The sequence below is a fragment of the Gavialis gangeticus genome, unplaced genomic scaffold (genome assembly GCF_001723915.1).
Source record: "Gavialis gangeticus isolate Ggan-Ray unplaced genomic scaffold, GavGan_comp1, whole genome shotgun sequence".
Taxonomy (NCBI): Eukaryota; Metazoa; Chordata; order Crocodylia; family Gavialidae; genus Gavialis; species Gavialis gangeticus.
In genome coordinates, this window is record NW_017729032.1 from 205,068,316 (window position 1) to 205,085,094 (window position 16,779).

General features: G+C 40.7%; 1 long non-coding RNA gene across 1 annotated transcript in view; it reads right to left on the bottom strand.

The window, feature by feature from the left end:
- The window catches only part of LOC109303280, a 152,101-nt gene that overhangs the window by 35,157 nt on the left and 100,165 nt on the right, over positions 1-16,779 (bottom strand). Inside the window, exon 3 of the long non-coding RNA XR_002099043.1 lies at positions 1,897-2,061. This is a non-coding gene — a long non-coding RNA (uncharacterized LOC109303280). The remainder of the gene's footprint in view (positions 1-1,896; positions 2,062-16,779) is intronic.

A 16,779-nucleotide genomic window follows, 5' to 3' on the forward strand; every position in this document is an offset into this window, starting at 1 on the left:
GTGTGTGCATTTACCGAGAAATACAGCAAAGCTTATTTTAATGAGTATTCTTTTCACTTTAGATCCTCTCTTTCTACTACAATTTTGGAAAACCAGCAAGCCTGTATAATATTTCTATTAAAATTACTTCAACAAAAAATTGCAATAAACACATACCTGCAGAAAGAAATTATAAAGTGATTATGGGTGAGAGTACATACTTCAAATTTAAGCTTTTATATAAATACATTGGGAACAGTCAACAGAATGATACAAATCAAAGCATAAGAGTAACATAGATGATCTAAACAGAATTCCACAAGAACATGTTTATTTAGTTCCTGATATTTCAGCCCGAGCTTGAATCACTCAGTCAGTGTTCACCTCACACAAGTATTTCGAAACAGGTGAGCGAAACCAAAGGGGTGAGCAATGGTGGTGGGGGCACTGGTTAGGTCATTATGTTAAAGACAGACAAGCCCATTAATGGTATTTTTTCAGGCTTCAAATATTTAAATTCACAAGTTATCTAGAAAAATACTAGAGAGATGTGAACCTTCTGTATTTGCTGCACAACTAAGGAATATTAATTAGCAGATGTGTGTGTGAAATGTTCTTAGCTACAGATGTTTCACGTTTCCCCTTCCACACTAAGAGACTATAAAAATCTCTAAACACAGTTTGCTTAAGGCTAAAAGGTAGCATTTTCACAGGTGGCATCTGGCCACACCTTAGGTAAGAAAAAGAGTCGGACTGCAAAGTCAGATTGGATCATGTTCTTGCTGTAATGCTGGGGGTTGCCTTTAAAAGATGTGCTTATCTGAAAGTCTATTTTTTATTGCTCTTCTTATTAGGCATTTCCTGCTCATTTGTGCAATAAATTTAGCTACACAGCAACCTTGAATTCTATTTTTATGAAAAGCATTGTTCAAAGAGCTTCCGAAAATTGTATTAGGGAAGAGAGAAAGGCCTCTGAACAACTAAGACATGCATTATAAAATTACCAAATATTTTTTGAAGACAAATGAAGAAGGTATGAAAAACATGAAGTAGAATCAAAAACCTAAACTTGCTTTTTATTTTGGTAATCACTTGGAGAAAAATAAAATAGTAGTTTATGGTGACAGCTACAAAACAACCACAAAGCAATTTTACATGTTTACCATTAGACTACTCTTAACAACGCAGTAGAAATGGAAATAAAAAATAAATAATAGTGTTGCGTGCAAAACAGATATGAGGAGACATCACACAGTTTGCTTGCTGACCAATGTACTATTACATGCACAGCTGTTTTTCTGTCCGTCTAACTGGATATTTTCCAGATAATGCTTCCAGTTCACATGACAAATTTAAAGGTGTTTTGAACTGGAACAATGACTACTATAAAAAGAAAAAAAGTTGTTTTTCCTTGCATTTAAATCACACTGAACAATCCACTCAAACTTTTAGTTTTGTTCTTAAAACCAAAAAACTGTCTATTGAAATATAGTTTAATATCATTTCTAAGCTAATTAGAAAGTGGTCTTCCCTTTTTAGCCAAGAGCCATCAAGTATTATACACGTTATGTTAAAACAATTTGTATTTAGATACTTTCTTAAAGATCAAAGATTTTGTTGTTGAAAAGGATACTATAAAAGGCAGAAATCACAAGCCTATCCATTAAACTCACTTCCACCTAAATACAATGTTTGAAAAGGTTTATTACTTTTCCCTCTAGAAAAGAAAAAAAAGTTAAATATTCCCTTCTACTCCTACAAAACTGTTTAAACATTTATGTTTAACTATACCAAATAACCAAGTTTGTATGTTCTCCCATTTAACTTAGTTACACTATTAGGAATCTGCAAACAATTTTATAATTCTAACACAGACCAGATGAGATCCATTAGTAAGCAAAGCCATTTTTCACTTACCCATTCTGAATAAAGCAGTATTTCCTGGTGACAGGCTGCTGCAGCTCCTGTTAATGTACAATCCTTCATCACAGCTAGACTAATCTAATATTAAAAGTGCCTTTGCAGACTGTATGAATGATTTTTTTTCAGTCACTCTCCAAACTAAGGAATTATCAGCACTTCCTGTGACAAAACAAAGAAGAAGTAAAAAGGAAAATAAGTCCACACAAGTTCCTGGCAAAGAGTTTGAACTGCATTCCTCTTAATCAGTAAACAATCTAGTGACAGTTACCAGTTCATGGGAGACTCTCATTAATCCAAGTTGGCTGCTGTTGGCTTCATTGTCTATCAAGGGTTTAGCCAAACCCACAGCACTGATAACTGTGTTATCACATGTTGCTGAATCACTCTAATCTCAGAGTTACAACCTAAGTGCAACTCAGCAGTGGCACAGAATAAAGGTTCGGCTATCTCTAGTGGAGGGAGCTCTTATAGAGAACCGCCAATTAGCTGCTGACCAATCGCTGCTGCACCTAGCTGGCTTAGTCACATGACAGGACAGTTCCAATTACCGCAGAGAAATTTCTGAATTACTGAGGTTACACAAAGGACACTCATTGAGGGGGAAAAAAAAACGAAAGAAAGCAGTAAGCTCAACTTGAAAACGCCCAGGCTGAGACTGCTAGTGCTTTAAAGCAGGAAACTCCCTCGCCTCACGCAGACACAGATACATTCAGAACTAGCCAATATCTAAATAAGAGGAATGTCTGGCACACGTTAAATTAATCCTCATACTAAGATTTGGTTTATAGATCCACTATAGACATCAACTCATTTCCCTTCCCCCACACCATCAAATTGTCTTTTCTCTTTAAAAACAGCAAAAACCAAAATCTTGCCAGCCAGCCTATTACTACAAAACTTATAATTAATTGATAAATAAAATACTTTGTTAAAACAGACAAATTAAAAGTTGACTTTCAAAGGAAAGTGGATTATGTGGGTAAATCTTATGTATACATAGGGGTTTTTTTCAAAGGAGTTTAGCAGCTCATACAAGTAAACTCAAGTGCAGGGGGGGGGAGAAGTGGGTGACTTAATTAGGTCGAATAATCAGTGACTAGTTCTGCTTCTAGCATTATTCAGTACAATATTATGCAGCTTTGACAATAGACAAAATATATACATGCCAATTAATTCTTCATAACATTTAAGTATGTGTTTTAAGAGAGCTGCAGAAGCTTAACTGCTAAATCAAAATTTGAAAACTGTGTTGAAGACTATCCCAACTATCTACAAATCTTTTTTTTAAAGTGCACAGAGTAATATCTGAAGTCACTATGTGATGGGGAGAAAAGGGAAAGCAAACGAGACCATCTCAGAACTGTACCACACTTCAACTCCACTTTTGTACCATAAATAAATGTATATGGTTATGAACATCAGATGGCTGCAATAAATGCTGTTAGAGACAAAACTGGAACAACTGCAAGGCTCCCTGCTACTGCTGATTCTTGCCAATCCCTATTTATGGGTAGGAAGCGTATGCCAGTTCAGCCATTGAAGATGACTCAAAAATTGCCTCACTCCCACTCTCCTGCTCCACAGAACAACAGGCTTCTTGAAGTGGGGAGTAGAATCCTTTGTAAGGATGACTCAGGGTTTGTCTTCATCCCTAAAAAGGTGTGCATGTTTACCTTGGGGTAACCAACACATCAGCAATGTTAAGTAACACACAATGGAGACAAGGTACTTTCATTTTACCACAAGGTAAAAATGACTGAGATCGAACCCAGAAAGGAACTGAACCAATATTTAAGATTGGGTGATATGTCCAAGGGCTCAGCTAATTCCTAAAAGTGGCCAGATTTAACCTAGGGAATATTTCTATTAAGCCACTATTTCCTCCCCTCCACCCACCCCAAAACACCCCACTGTTTTAAATTGGAATAGCATGTGGCTAACAGAAAATGTTTTATGTTTTTACATAAACATCAAAAATTTGATTTCTATTTTAAATTAATATTTTGTAGCCAGTTGCTCTGTGTTTCCATCTACTGTTATTTTTAAAATAAGGCAATCCTATTTTAATCCCATATTATCTATATTCTGAATTTATTTTATTCAAATTGCCAGACTATCTACAATTGGCCCTTATCTTCTAATGAGGTTTGTTCAAGAAAGCATTCTTAAGTAGACTAAGGAATCACCAGATAAGATTATTGAAAAAAATAAGAATCTTCCTATACCTGCTTAGAGGCACTCTGTCTTCTTGAATACCCCTTGCATGATCTCTTTAGTGTCCAAAGCTGATTTTTCTTGTTTAAAACTCTTACCAAATCAATAAACACTAATTAAAATTCTTGTTACAGAGTTCAAGAAGAAATCTAAAGTAGTATGTTCCTAACTTTTTCAGATGAATATCAGAATGGAAGCATCCTTTTGGGTCATTAGTCCCCACTGTCACAGCCATCAACAACCTTTAATTACTTTTATGAATCAATCTAGTTTCATCCTGAAAACTAGTTAGGTTGTTTAGCACCACTACTCCCATTGGAAGGTTGTTTCAGAACATCATTCCTCTGGTAGTTAAATGACTTTTAATTCTCAGCCTAATTTTAATCCTAGCCAGTTTATTCTAATTTATTCCTATGACAACATTGCCTTTTTTCTTAAATGCCTCATCTCTCCCTAATGATTAGGTCCTAATGTATTTTGAGGGGCATAATCCCCTTTTTAAATTCAGGTTTGCTAGGCTAAGTAAAGTTTCTTTATTCAAGGGGATGGGGCATAGCAAAAGGGAAGGGTTGTGTGAAGGCTCCTTTCTCCCTACCATTCATTATGAAATGTTCACATAATTTAGATTATTTTTATGAAAAGCAAAATTTTACATTGTACATGTTCTTTGAGGACAGAAAAATGTGCAAGTCAGATAATACAGACTAAAAATATTCCAGCTATTCTATGTTAGTAGTTACAGTTAATTTGAGAAATATCAGACAAAGCATAGAAGAGATGAACTCCTTTCAGCAAGTTATTCATGAATGAGAAACTTTGGGGTAGTAAAGTAAGCCCTCATAGCACTCCTGTGAAATAGGTATCTTTAGACTCCTTTCTATATGTGGAGAAATGGAGCAGCTAAGTGACATGCTGAAGGTCACAGGTAAAAATTTCGAACTTTTAATGTCTTAACTCTCTGTCCCAGGTAGAATCAATTAGAACACACTGGGCACATCCTCACAAATGGTAATGTGTGGTTCCCTGGGGACAAACAGCAGCGGCAAAATGCCACTGCTGCTTCTCCACAGGAAAAGCCCATGCACATGTGCAGCACATTGCCCCTAGTGTGGTAGCGGAGGCTTGGGCCAGCACCTGGGCTGGCCCCAGCAGCCTTGCCTGTGGTCCTGAGGGCCTCTGGGGGCTACAGCCACAGCAATCCAGCAGCACAGACCCTGGCTGACAGCTGGAGTGTGGCTCTGCCTGGCCAGGCTCTGGTTTCTGGTGGCTCATGCTGCTGCAATGTGTGCTGTCCTACTTTAAGATGCAGGGTTTTTTGACACTGGGATCTCCAGAAATTAAAACAACCTGCCATTATTAGAGAGAAAAAAACATAACTAACTTTGAAAGAACCCCTAGTTGATTTAGGTAGAGAAAGCTTTCCTCCCACAATTTCTTGTCTGCCTTTTCCTTCAGTATCACTAAGATTCCCTATCTTCACTGCTGACAAAATACTAGTTACTTGTTTTTGTAGCCCCAAGTAAAAGGTAGACAATTATCTAAATTATTACACTATGCTCATGGTGTCTGAGCCATGATCAATAGGCAACTGTGCAAGAGAGAAGAGGGCACAATACTGTCTGATATAACCAAGAAACACTTCTACCTTCCACCACAGCACTTCCCACGGTAAACTATTATCCCTGCTAAATACTTATTGTCCAGAGGTCCCTCCCTTTTGCAAAAAAAAATAATAGTAAGAAGAAAGACAACAGTGTTAGAACACCTGAGCAAACTGCTGTCCTTTTCTTGGGTGAAGCCCATTCACAATAACACTGTAAGAACTGGGACTCTGAGCCAGGTATAAGCCAGGCTGGGAAAAAGGAGGAAACAGGTGTCTTCCCACTGCCTACTCCCCGAGAAATGGGAGCAAACTCTGGAGCAAGTTGTCACAGAGGTTAGTGCTAATTCACTAAGGTATCCCATCCCATCCAAAGAGAAGCAGTTTACCCAGCCAATAGTGAGGCAGTCAGTGGCAGCAGGATATGAGAGTTAGACCTGCAGTAAGAGGCATCATGTGGGGTGGGAGGGGGAGAGCAGAGGCTGACGTATGTCTAGCATCATTGTGTGTCAACTCTGCTGTGCTCATCAGTACAGGTACACAAGGGTCAATTTCACAGGTGATGAACTACTATTGGATTTCAAGTAGAACTGTGGGTGGTCATCACTTGTGAACATTGGACCCTTATGTTCCTCTCCCATATTCCCTTTTAATGATTGTTAGCATATGGGCACACAAATAAGCTCTTAGGAAGTGAGGTTGGGATATGAACTTCCAGCTTGTCACCCAGTCTACAGTAATTTCCCATGTTCATGGTTACTTTGTGGTAAATATGGTAGCTTACATTTTAAAGAAGGGATGCAAGTTACGGGGAACAGGGCAAGCTGTTATAAAGTCATGTTAGGAAAGCTTTCAGCACCAAAAAAGTTAAAAGTTTCAACACGTCAACATTAAAAAAACCAGCTCATTAAGGGTATATTTTTTCTCCTTTTACCTAGTGAGAGACAAGGGTTTTTTTCTGTGTAAATCATTAAAGCACACGGGACCCTTCAGAAAGTTCCTTTTCTGAAAGATCAAATTAATAAATGTGAGAATGCCTGCATATTTATACAGTATTGCAGGTAGCTTTATACAGTATTGCAGCTGTTCTTAGCTGTTAAAACCAACTATAACACAGTACTGCTTTTCACATTACTTCAAACACACAGATATAGAGAATACCTCTGCTGCCTCCATATCACTAGTCACCAAGAAACCTTGTTAAACTCATATAGATATAAGTAATACAGCACTTTGGAAAAGCATTTCTTTTACCCTGTTTTTGAACAACCACACTACATTTTCAGATTGCAATGACATAAATATACAGTGGGTGAGGGTGGGGGTGGTTTGGGTGGGAGAAGAGGAGGATGGAGGAGGACAGGGTTCTGTGCCAAGAGCTGAATCATAACCATGTGAGTAATTTTGAATTTTTTTCCTAAGGGTATGAATCAAATTAAGTTTGTTTTGCTGTGGGTGAAGGAAGAGAGAATATAATAGCATGAATCAGAGCTATCATCAAATATGTGGCACAGACTAAAAATTAATTGCAATTACTGCTTTCTTTGAAGAGTTACTGCCACAAGATGTAACAATTTTATTAAACAATACACTTCATACAAAAAAATTCTCAGGAGCTAGACTTTTCCTTTAAATTTTTTTTCCTATTGCAAATTAGTACCTGGAATAGTGGTTCTTAGCCTTTTTTTCACCTCAAGGTATCCATATTCACACTCAAGGCATCGCTTGAAAAATGTCAGCTCTTAGTTTTCACTCATTTTTGAGTGAGGAAAAATAATAGAGCAATTCTCTTTTCAGAAAGACCATAACAGGTCAGAATGTTTTTAACATTACTTCCTATTTGAAATCTCTAGGTTTATCTTGTAAATCAGGGGTTGTCAACCAGGGGTACGTGTTCCGGGGTTCATTGGCAGTGCCTGCGGTGGAGGAGGAGACTGGTTAGTGGATGGCGCTATGTAGGATACCATCTCCCAGATCTTGGTGGTCCTCAAGCCCTTCCTCAAGGGGGACTCCCTGCTTCTCGACTAGCTGCCAGGGGTACACCAACCAAAAAAGGTTGAAAGTCCCTGTTGTAGATATTTTTTTACCCTAGTTGAGAATCACTGGCCTAGAAACAGAAACATGTTTAACAATCTGTTAGATGCCTTTTGCCCCACATACAAAGTAAAAGGAACCTCTATTGGTAAAGTCACTGGCATTTTGATTATAGCGCTTAAGTCCAGTTTGAGAGTGTAGTTATGTAGAATAGAGATCTTAAAATTCTACAGCAGGCAACTAGTCATTCTAATGAAGATAATATATTAAGTGAAGTACACAAAACAGAAAATGCTCACTATTCCTTTCAGTTGGTCTTTCTCTGAGTGATGACACCATGGAAAAGACCATTACAGAATTCTAGCTATTATGATGCTGAGATCAACTGATTAGCTAAGTACAGACAGTCAAAAGCCCAAGGCAGAATCAATTCAGTCTAGGCAGCTTCCTCTAAGCTGTGTAAGTTGAACTGATAGCCAACTGAACTAATGTTTGGTTTTCAATTGGGAAAGGCAGGGAGAGGCCTGCACTGACCCAGGTCAGTAGGCAGAGGGCACCAGAGCATGTCTTTCAGCCTGCTGGCCATTGTCAGCCCAGCCAAGTGTCCCCAATCCCTGCTGTCCTCACAAAGGGGGTTAAGGAGCCTCCTGCCCTGTACTGGCCCACCTTAGGAGAGCCTCCCCATCAGGAGGTTTCCCCAACCTGGGTTCCCAGCCCAGGCAGCTCTGGGAAGCTGAAGGGAATTCCCTGCTTCTCCTCCCAGCTGCTGAGGCTTGCAGGAGCTGAGGCAAGCAGCTCTGGGGTTCAGGAGAGAAAGAATTCCTCTCAGCTCCCTGGTGGTACACCAGGCTGGGGGACACTGCATCGGGGTGAGGGAAAGCCCCCCAGGGCAGGGGATCCCCAGTGCCCCCATGCTGGGCTCCCCAGTGCACAAAGCCCACAGGGTTTCTCCCTCCCTCTTGTGGCAACTGCTGAAACAAATAAGCAGCTGGACAGTATAGCCCAGGGCTGCAAAGCATCCTGGGATGCTGGGGGACTGTGAGATAACTTGAACCAGTAAGGGGTCTAGGACAGAAGTTCCATAAACCGGTTTGACCTAAATCAGTTAAGTCTGATACTACATTCAACCAGGTTTGGCCATTTTGGAAGTGTTTTATGTGCACTGAAATTCTGTTCTGTTACTGGTTTAAAACAGTTTCCAATCACTTAAACCAGTTGTTGTGTAACTTCTGTCCCTAGCCATTATGTTTACTTTTAAATATGCCATACCAAAAATAAGTAAAATGTGAAACCTCTTTTTGCATTGTTTTCATTACAAGAATTTCAACAAATGCCATTAATTTATGATAGACAAGGTTCTTTGGGTAAATCTGATATCTTGTATTAGACCATTCAGATTTACCCAAAGAACCGTGTCTGCCTATGTCCTCAGATCAACATGGCTACAACCTACACCCATATATTAATTTATGATAGATAGCCAAGAAATTAATCCAGAACGTAAACCAAATTCTGTTTTTAAAAAAAACATATCACCCTCAAAAATCTTTGTCATTTTTAAAAACTAGTTTAAGGTTTTAGTATTCCAGGATGTTGACATATTTATCTTCAAGTTTCTAATACAAAGGAAACATTGTTTAATGTGAATGCAGCATCCTAAAAACAAATTGGTTTTCTTCCATATTGAAGTTAAAAAATAAATCATTTGAAATTGACTTCATCCAAACAAATCCCTGTACAATTCTAGAGTCATTCCCTACCATATGCCCAGAGGGAAAGAAAATTAAGATACTTATAGTGTGTCTGGATATCAGCTGATTGATAATCCACAAAATGAGGCAAATTTCACTATCAAGGGCCCAATTTCCAGACATACACATCTATATCAAACTACATGAGATGTAAGCCATTCAGTTATTTCAAAATGTCTTGTTTCTCCATCTGGATAAGTGGGGAAATGATACTTGTCTGGGGATTCTCCTGAATCCCCAGATGTTAAGCTTTTTAATTTAACCAAAGCTCAAGAATAAGTGATTTCTTTCCATTACCAAAGGGTAACGGTAGTATCACTGCTATACCCGGGAATCATGGAATGTAACGCTCCAGAGAGTTATTCCAACAATGTAAGAACTAGAGATCTGATTGACAACACTTTCATTCCCACAAAAAGTTTCCTTTAGCAGAGGCCCATGTAGCCACACTCCTGTAGGGGTTCATCTAACCATCTCCTACCTATAAAAAGAAGATCACTGATAATCTCTAACAATAGCATTTACCAGCAAGCTGTTGTACCATTTTACAGAAGAGTACAAAACGGCCAGAACTCAACCACAGAAGACAATGAACATCTCTCACTCAAAAGGGAAGCAACATCATCTTCATAACTGCAGTTTTACAGCAGTCATTTGTGTTTATAATAAAGCAGCATGTGTATTAATGCTGTAGTTTTAGATCTCCAATTAAATTGATAACCACTATCCATACGTCATTGTCCTCTAAAGTTGTACTGTTGTTTTGGTCTACAGTTGGAGATGTTATTAGGAATGAGTAGCCCTCCACAAAAATATATACTTTTTGGTAAAGTTGGACCAAGTCTATTCATCAGCACCAAAACCAATCTGTAAGACAGTTCCCATTTTTATACGTTTTAGACAATAGACATGGTAATTCCTGAAAATACAGAATAGTTTTAGTAATGTAGTTATTCTGAACTAGTTATGTCATGGAAAGAGTAGCATTCCAGCCATTAGGCACATTCTATTCCATGACCAAGAAAGTAATCAAATTGTGATTTATTGATATAAAGACTTTTGCACATTTTGAAGTATTGGGCTTAAATTAGCTATTAAAAAGAAACTTCCCAACTGCTCTCCTTAACTGTCTAGATGCTACGCACAAACAAGACTTAAAAAAAAAAATCCTGCCATCACCCACAACACTCCACTTGGTCAATACAGTTTCAAGGCTCAGCCCTGCATCTGAGCTAAATGCGTAATGATAGCTTCATTTGCTTATCAGATCATCATGGGTCTATCCAAAGGTCACAGAAATAATAATCCAATGAACCAATTGGATTTGGATGAGGTCCTACATTCCCAGTACCCATTTCCCCCAAGTACTGTTGGATCCTTTGGATCTCAGAGAAGCTATAGAAAAAACAATTCTATTTTAGCTCCTTTAAAAAAAGTCACAGGTACTGTCTGTTTTTACTACTCCAGAAATACTTAAAAAAAAACAAACAAACAAAAAAACAATGAAAAAGCACACTCTAAAATGCAGGGACTTCCAAATATATGTTTGGAGCATAAAAGGAAAAAACACCACTAATATAAGCATTTTTCCATGATGATCTTACATTTATTTTCTTGAATCATGTGATAAAAAAAACTTAAGGAAAACTTCTATTTCAAACCTCAAGATCACAATATTGGCTGAGTAAACACCAATTTTTATTGGATATTCATCAGGGGTAAACATACAGGTACTTAGTCTGGATGTTCCACTAATCTAGTTAATCTTTCTTGTGGCAATTTTGCTGCCTGCTACCTACTCCTGTTCTCTTGTCTCCTTTCCACAACTTGCAGACCGTTTCTAGTTCTTTTCAAAATTATAGATCCACACATGAAGACCTGTGCTCAGCAGCAGCTAAGGTTTCAGCTTTTGGTTAAGCAGGAAAGGGAGGGTGTGAGAGTTGAAGATTGAGATCTGTCTTTGCTTTGGCAGCCATTCCTTTGGGAATTTTTTTTCCTATCCTTCCTTCCCAAAAAACAAGGTGTGTCATATTTAGGGGTGCATGGTATGCAAGAACATACAATAACTCAACACTTCTGAATAGCCTAGCAAGACTTATTTGTATTTATCTGTTTGACAGCACCCTTCTTAGGGCAGAGACAGTCTGTTCTATGTATGTACGGTTTGTACAGTATCAAATCACAATGTGGGTTCTTGTTGCTAATAAGATACATTTAAAGATATGTTTCTGATGTGGTCTTCTGCCACTTTGGGATACAGAAGAGTTATGCAGGCATGCATGCAAATATACCTCCCTACTTAATGGAGACAGGAATGCTCCTACTTCCAAAACAAGTCATCATAGAAACAGAAAGACTTTATTTTTGTTTATGCCACCCAGACAGAGTCTGTGGCTATACATTGAAATATTTGGCAAAAGCTAAACCACAAATATGCTGCAGTACTGTGAGTAATAAAGATAAATGTTTGTATTTTGTTTTTTTGGAGAGTCCTAAATCAACACACTGTAAGCAAGAGTATCAGAACCAAACAACACCAAAATCTTTAAAATAACTTCAGAGGATTCAAATCATGTAATTTACTTACTTTGTTCTTTAATAGTGTTTAGAATAAATATCAAGTAGTAATACTGTGTACATCTCTATCAGCTAAGACATGGGATGGATTTGCTTGAATCCAGCCCTCCCTATTACTTAAGGTTAAGCCAGTTAGGGCCTAATACTGCATTAAAAAGGTGTTTAATCTTAAAAGTACTTATTTCTTTACCCTAGTTTGGGCACTTCTTTTCTTTATGTTCTTTCATAACATTCAAAATGATTAACTTATTTTAAAAAATAAAAATAACTTAGCTTAATTCTTCAAACTTATAGCCCTTCCTGTATGTGCACTAGTATATAAAAAATCATTTGAACAGGTCCATGCATAACAAAGTAGCATTTTAGAATCAAGTTAAAAGAGCCTGTAGAGCATGTAGCTTTTAAAGAGAAGCTGTCAAACTGCAGCCCTCTTAAGTTTGCCAAAAATATTTAATGCTTCTATGTATTTTCTTTAGTGAAAATAAAAATCAACTCTATTTCATAAAAAATAGAAAGCATCCCAATACTCAGTATTCTTCACTCACTCCCTGGCAGGTACATGTGAAATGAGAGAAGGATACAGAAACAAGACATTAAAATTTCTGATGGCTAGTGATATTAGAAATTGAATTCTTTGAATCACTTTCTATTGTTTTAGAAATTGCAGTAATAACTAGAAATAAGAGGGCAGCTATAAAATTAAGAGCTCTCCCAACCCCGGCCCCCCCCCCCCAAAAAAAAAAACCCTTCAATTTCCACTCTGATGCAGGTCATGTTATACAATTTAACAGCAAATATGTTGTTTTCAGTCAGTACAGCTTAAAGCACCAGTTCCCAAAGAGCATGCCATGAGAGCAACAAAAGTATGCTGTAAGATCCCCCTGCGATGAGATAAATGCTTGCCTTCCCTGTCCAGCATCCTGCATAGGTCCCAGCTACTTCAGCAGTGGCTATGGCTGCTCTTCTGGGAACTGCTGCCACTTCTACCACCTTTCCCTGCCCCCAGCCAGCCCCTGTGGCAGCCATCCCCATGCTCCCAGCACCTTGCTCCAATGTGAGTGGGCAGACACAAAGGTTAGGGACAGAAATTACGCATAAATGGGTATAAGTGATCAGAAACTGGTCTAAACCTGTAACAGAACAGGAGTGAAGTGCATACAGACTAGTATAAAAATTGCAGAACCCAGTCTAAGATAGATCTGAATTGATGTAGTATCAGACTTAACTGATTTAAATTCATAGTTTCATAGATGGTAGAGTCGGAAGGGACCACAAAGGATCATTGTGTCCGACCCACTGCCCCTGGCAGGAAAGAGGACCAAGGTCAGATGACCCCAGCCAGGTGTCTATCAAGCCTCCTCTTGAAGACCTTCAAGTTAGGCAATAGTACCACCTCTCTCAGAAGCCGATTCCAGATTCTGGCCACCCTCACTGTAAAAATTTTTTTCCTAATGTCTAACCTGAATCTACTCTCCACTGGTTTACATCCATTATTCCTAGTTGATCCTAGGGACGCTCTGGTAAATAGCACATCTCCAATTCCCTGTTGTCCTCCCTTGATAAACTTATAGGTGGCTACAAGGTCTCCCCTCAGCCATCTCCTGTGAAGGCCAAAGAGATCCAGATCCCTCAACCTCCCCTTGTAGGATCTTTCACGGAAGCTACTAATCACATGAGTGGCCCTCCTCTGGACCCTCTCCAGATTCTCCGTGTCCCTCTTGAAGTGTGGCACCCAAAACTGGACACAGTACTCCAACTGCAGCCTGACCAATGTGGCATAAAGGGGGAGCATCACCTCCCTCAATCTGTTGGTCATGCATCTGCTAATGCATGACAAGGCGCTATTGGCCTTGTTGATGGCTTCATTACACTGCCAGCTCATGTTCATCTTGGAGTCAACTATGACTCCAAGATCCCTCTCAGCCACTGAACTGCTGAGGAGGTCACCCCCAACCTATAGGTGTGCTGGGGATTCCTCCTCCCTAGGTGGAGTACCTTGCATTTATCTTTGTTGAATTTCATCCTATTTCATTCTGCCCATTGATCCAACCTGTCCAAATCAGCCTCTATCTGCTCCCCCTGCCCTCCGGTGTTAACTTAGCCCTATAACTTGGTATCATCTGCAATGATAAACCAGTTATTGAACTTCAGTACCAGATCCCCTCCAAAATCAAGTTAAGTTGCAGTCTCCCAACATCCCAGGATGCTTTGCAGGTCCCCACTAATCCCTCCTTGCCGGGAGGATGGGCTAGCCTCTGCCCCAGCTTGTCTGCTCCAGCCAAGCCAAGCAACCCCAGCCCCTCGCCTGTCACAGAGCTGAGGCACCAAAGCCTCTGTTTTCCAGCCGAGCCAGCGGCAGCACAGAAGGTGCACGAGGGGGTGAATGAATCCCTCCCCCACCAGATCCAGTACCCCACCCCCCCAAACTAGGGTCTGAATAGCTTTACATGGCAGGGGCTTTCCCCCTCACTGTCCAGTTTGGCCTGGTTGCAGAGCTGCTTGCTCAAGCCCTGCCCCCAGCCCCTGCCTCTGAGCTGCAGGGGAGAAATTGGGGAGTGGAGCCACTGGCCCTGGCCCCCCCACTGCGGTCTGCACCCCCAGGGTCCAGGGGTTTCTCACACCCCTGGGCCCTAGGGACCATAGCTGCCATGATCCCTAGGGCTTGGGGGTTTTTCACTGGGCATGGTGCACTGGTGGGGGCGCAAACATCCCCACCGTGTGGATCCAGGCCCACATAAGCCAGCCAGCACAGGTGGAGGGAGTCACCCTGCTGCCACAGAGCTGGCCTCTGGTGGGGTGCTGGGGTGGGAGGGGAACAAGCTAGCCAATCAGGTGTGGCCCAGGTACTGGAAGGCATACTTGAGCACCTCTAGACTGCTGGCCTCTGTCAGTATAGTCACCCTACTTCTCCACCCCCTGCCGCCAGCTATGAAAGGGGGAGGAATGTCTGTTCTGCTCCCTCCCTGACAACCTAGGGCACTTAGAGCACTTCTGCCTTGGCTTTTTGAACCTCTGTTCTTAGCCACAAATAGTCACAGTTTGCAATCTGGCTTATTCCCTCCACTACTCCCACTCTTCCGGGCTTGGCAGCAGGGGCCACAGTGTTGTTTGCTTGCATGTAAAACCCTGCAGAAGTAGCTCCAGAAGTGGAGGGTGCCCTTGCCCCTCTGAGGTACAGATAAAGAAATGGGAAGGGGGCAGATAGCAGAAAGAGTAAGGGATAGCTGGGTGACATCCTGCCCCTGTTGCCATTAAGTGGCATCAGCTAAAGCACTAATTCAAATTTTTTAGCCTCCAGGCCCCCCTCCAGATCTTTTCTGAATTTAGACCAATAGAATCATTGAAAATTAGGGTTGGAAGGGACACCAGGAGGTCATCTAGTCCAACTCCCTACTCAAAGCAGGACCATCCCCAACCAGATCATCCACACCAAGGCTTTGTCTAGCTGGGACTTAAAAACCTCCAAGGGTGAAGAGTTCACAACCTCTCTCGGTACACCTGTTTGAGTGTTTTACTACCCTTCTAGTGAAAAAGTTTATCCTAATATCTAACCTAACCTTCCCTTGTTGTAAATTGAGACTGTTGTTCCTTGTTCTGTCATCTGCCACCACTGAGAACAGTGTAGCTCCATCCTCTTTTAAGCCCCCCTTCAGGGAGTTGAAGGCTGCTATTAAATCCCCCCTCAGTCTTTCCCTTTTCCAGACTAAATAAACCCAGTTCCCCAGTCCCTTCTCAGAAGTCATGACCCCAGCCACCTAACCATTTTTGGTGCCCTCCACTGGACTCGCTCCAATCTGGCCACATCCCTTCTGTACTGGGGGCCCCAAAGGTGGACACAGCACTCCAGATGTGTCCTCACCAGTGCAGAGTAGAAGGGAAGAATCACTTCCCCCAATTTGCTGGCAACACTCCTACTAATGCAGCCAGTACGCTGTTAGCCTTCTTTGCAACAAGTTCACACTGTTGGCTCATATTCAGTTTATTGCCGGCTGTAACCCCAGGTTCTTTTTTGCAGAGCAACTGCTTAGCCAGTTGGTCCCCACAGTCTGTACTGGTGCATGGGATTGTTCCATTCTCTGTGCAGGACTTTGGACTTGTCCTTACTGAACCTCATAAGATTTCGTTTGGTCCACTCCTGTTGAGGTCTCTCTGAATCCTAGCTCTATCCTCTAACATATCTATTAACGCCCCCAGCTTGGTGTCATCTGCAATCTTGCTGAGGGTTCACTCTATCCCATCGTCCAGGTCATTGGTGAAAATATTGAACAAAACTGGCCCCAAGATAGAGCTCTAGGGCACTCCATTTGATACCGGCTGCCAACTAGACATTGAGGCATTGACTGCTACCCTCTGAGGACAATGATCCAGCTGGTTTTCTATCCACCTTACAGTTTCTTCATCCAACCCATACTTGCTTAGCTTGCTTGCGAGAATGTTGTGGGAGACAGTATCAAAGACTTGCTAAAGTCAAGGTATATCACTATGTCACCTGAGGAGCTGCAAAATTCAGAAAAGTTGTGAAGGGGGTGTCTTGAGGCCAACAATGTTGACAACCACTGGCATAGAGTCCAATCCTTTGCTTAAAGAAAAAAAAATTAAAAATGTATTAAATTAAAAAAAAAAAAAAAAAAAATCAGCAAATACATCCCAGCCCTGGTATGACTTCCTCGGGCGGGGGAAGGGAATGTGTTAATTTTTTTG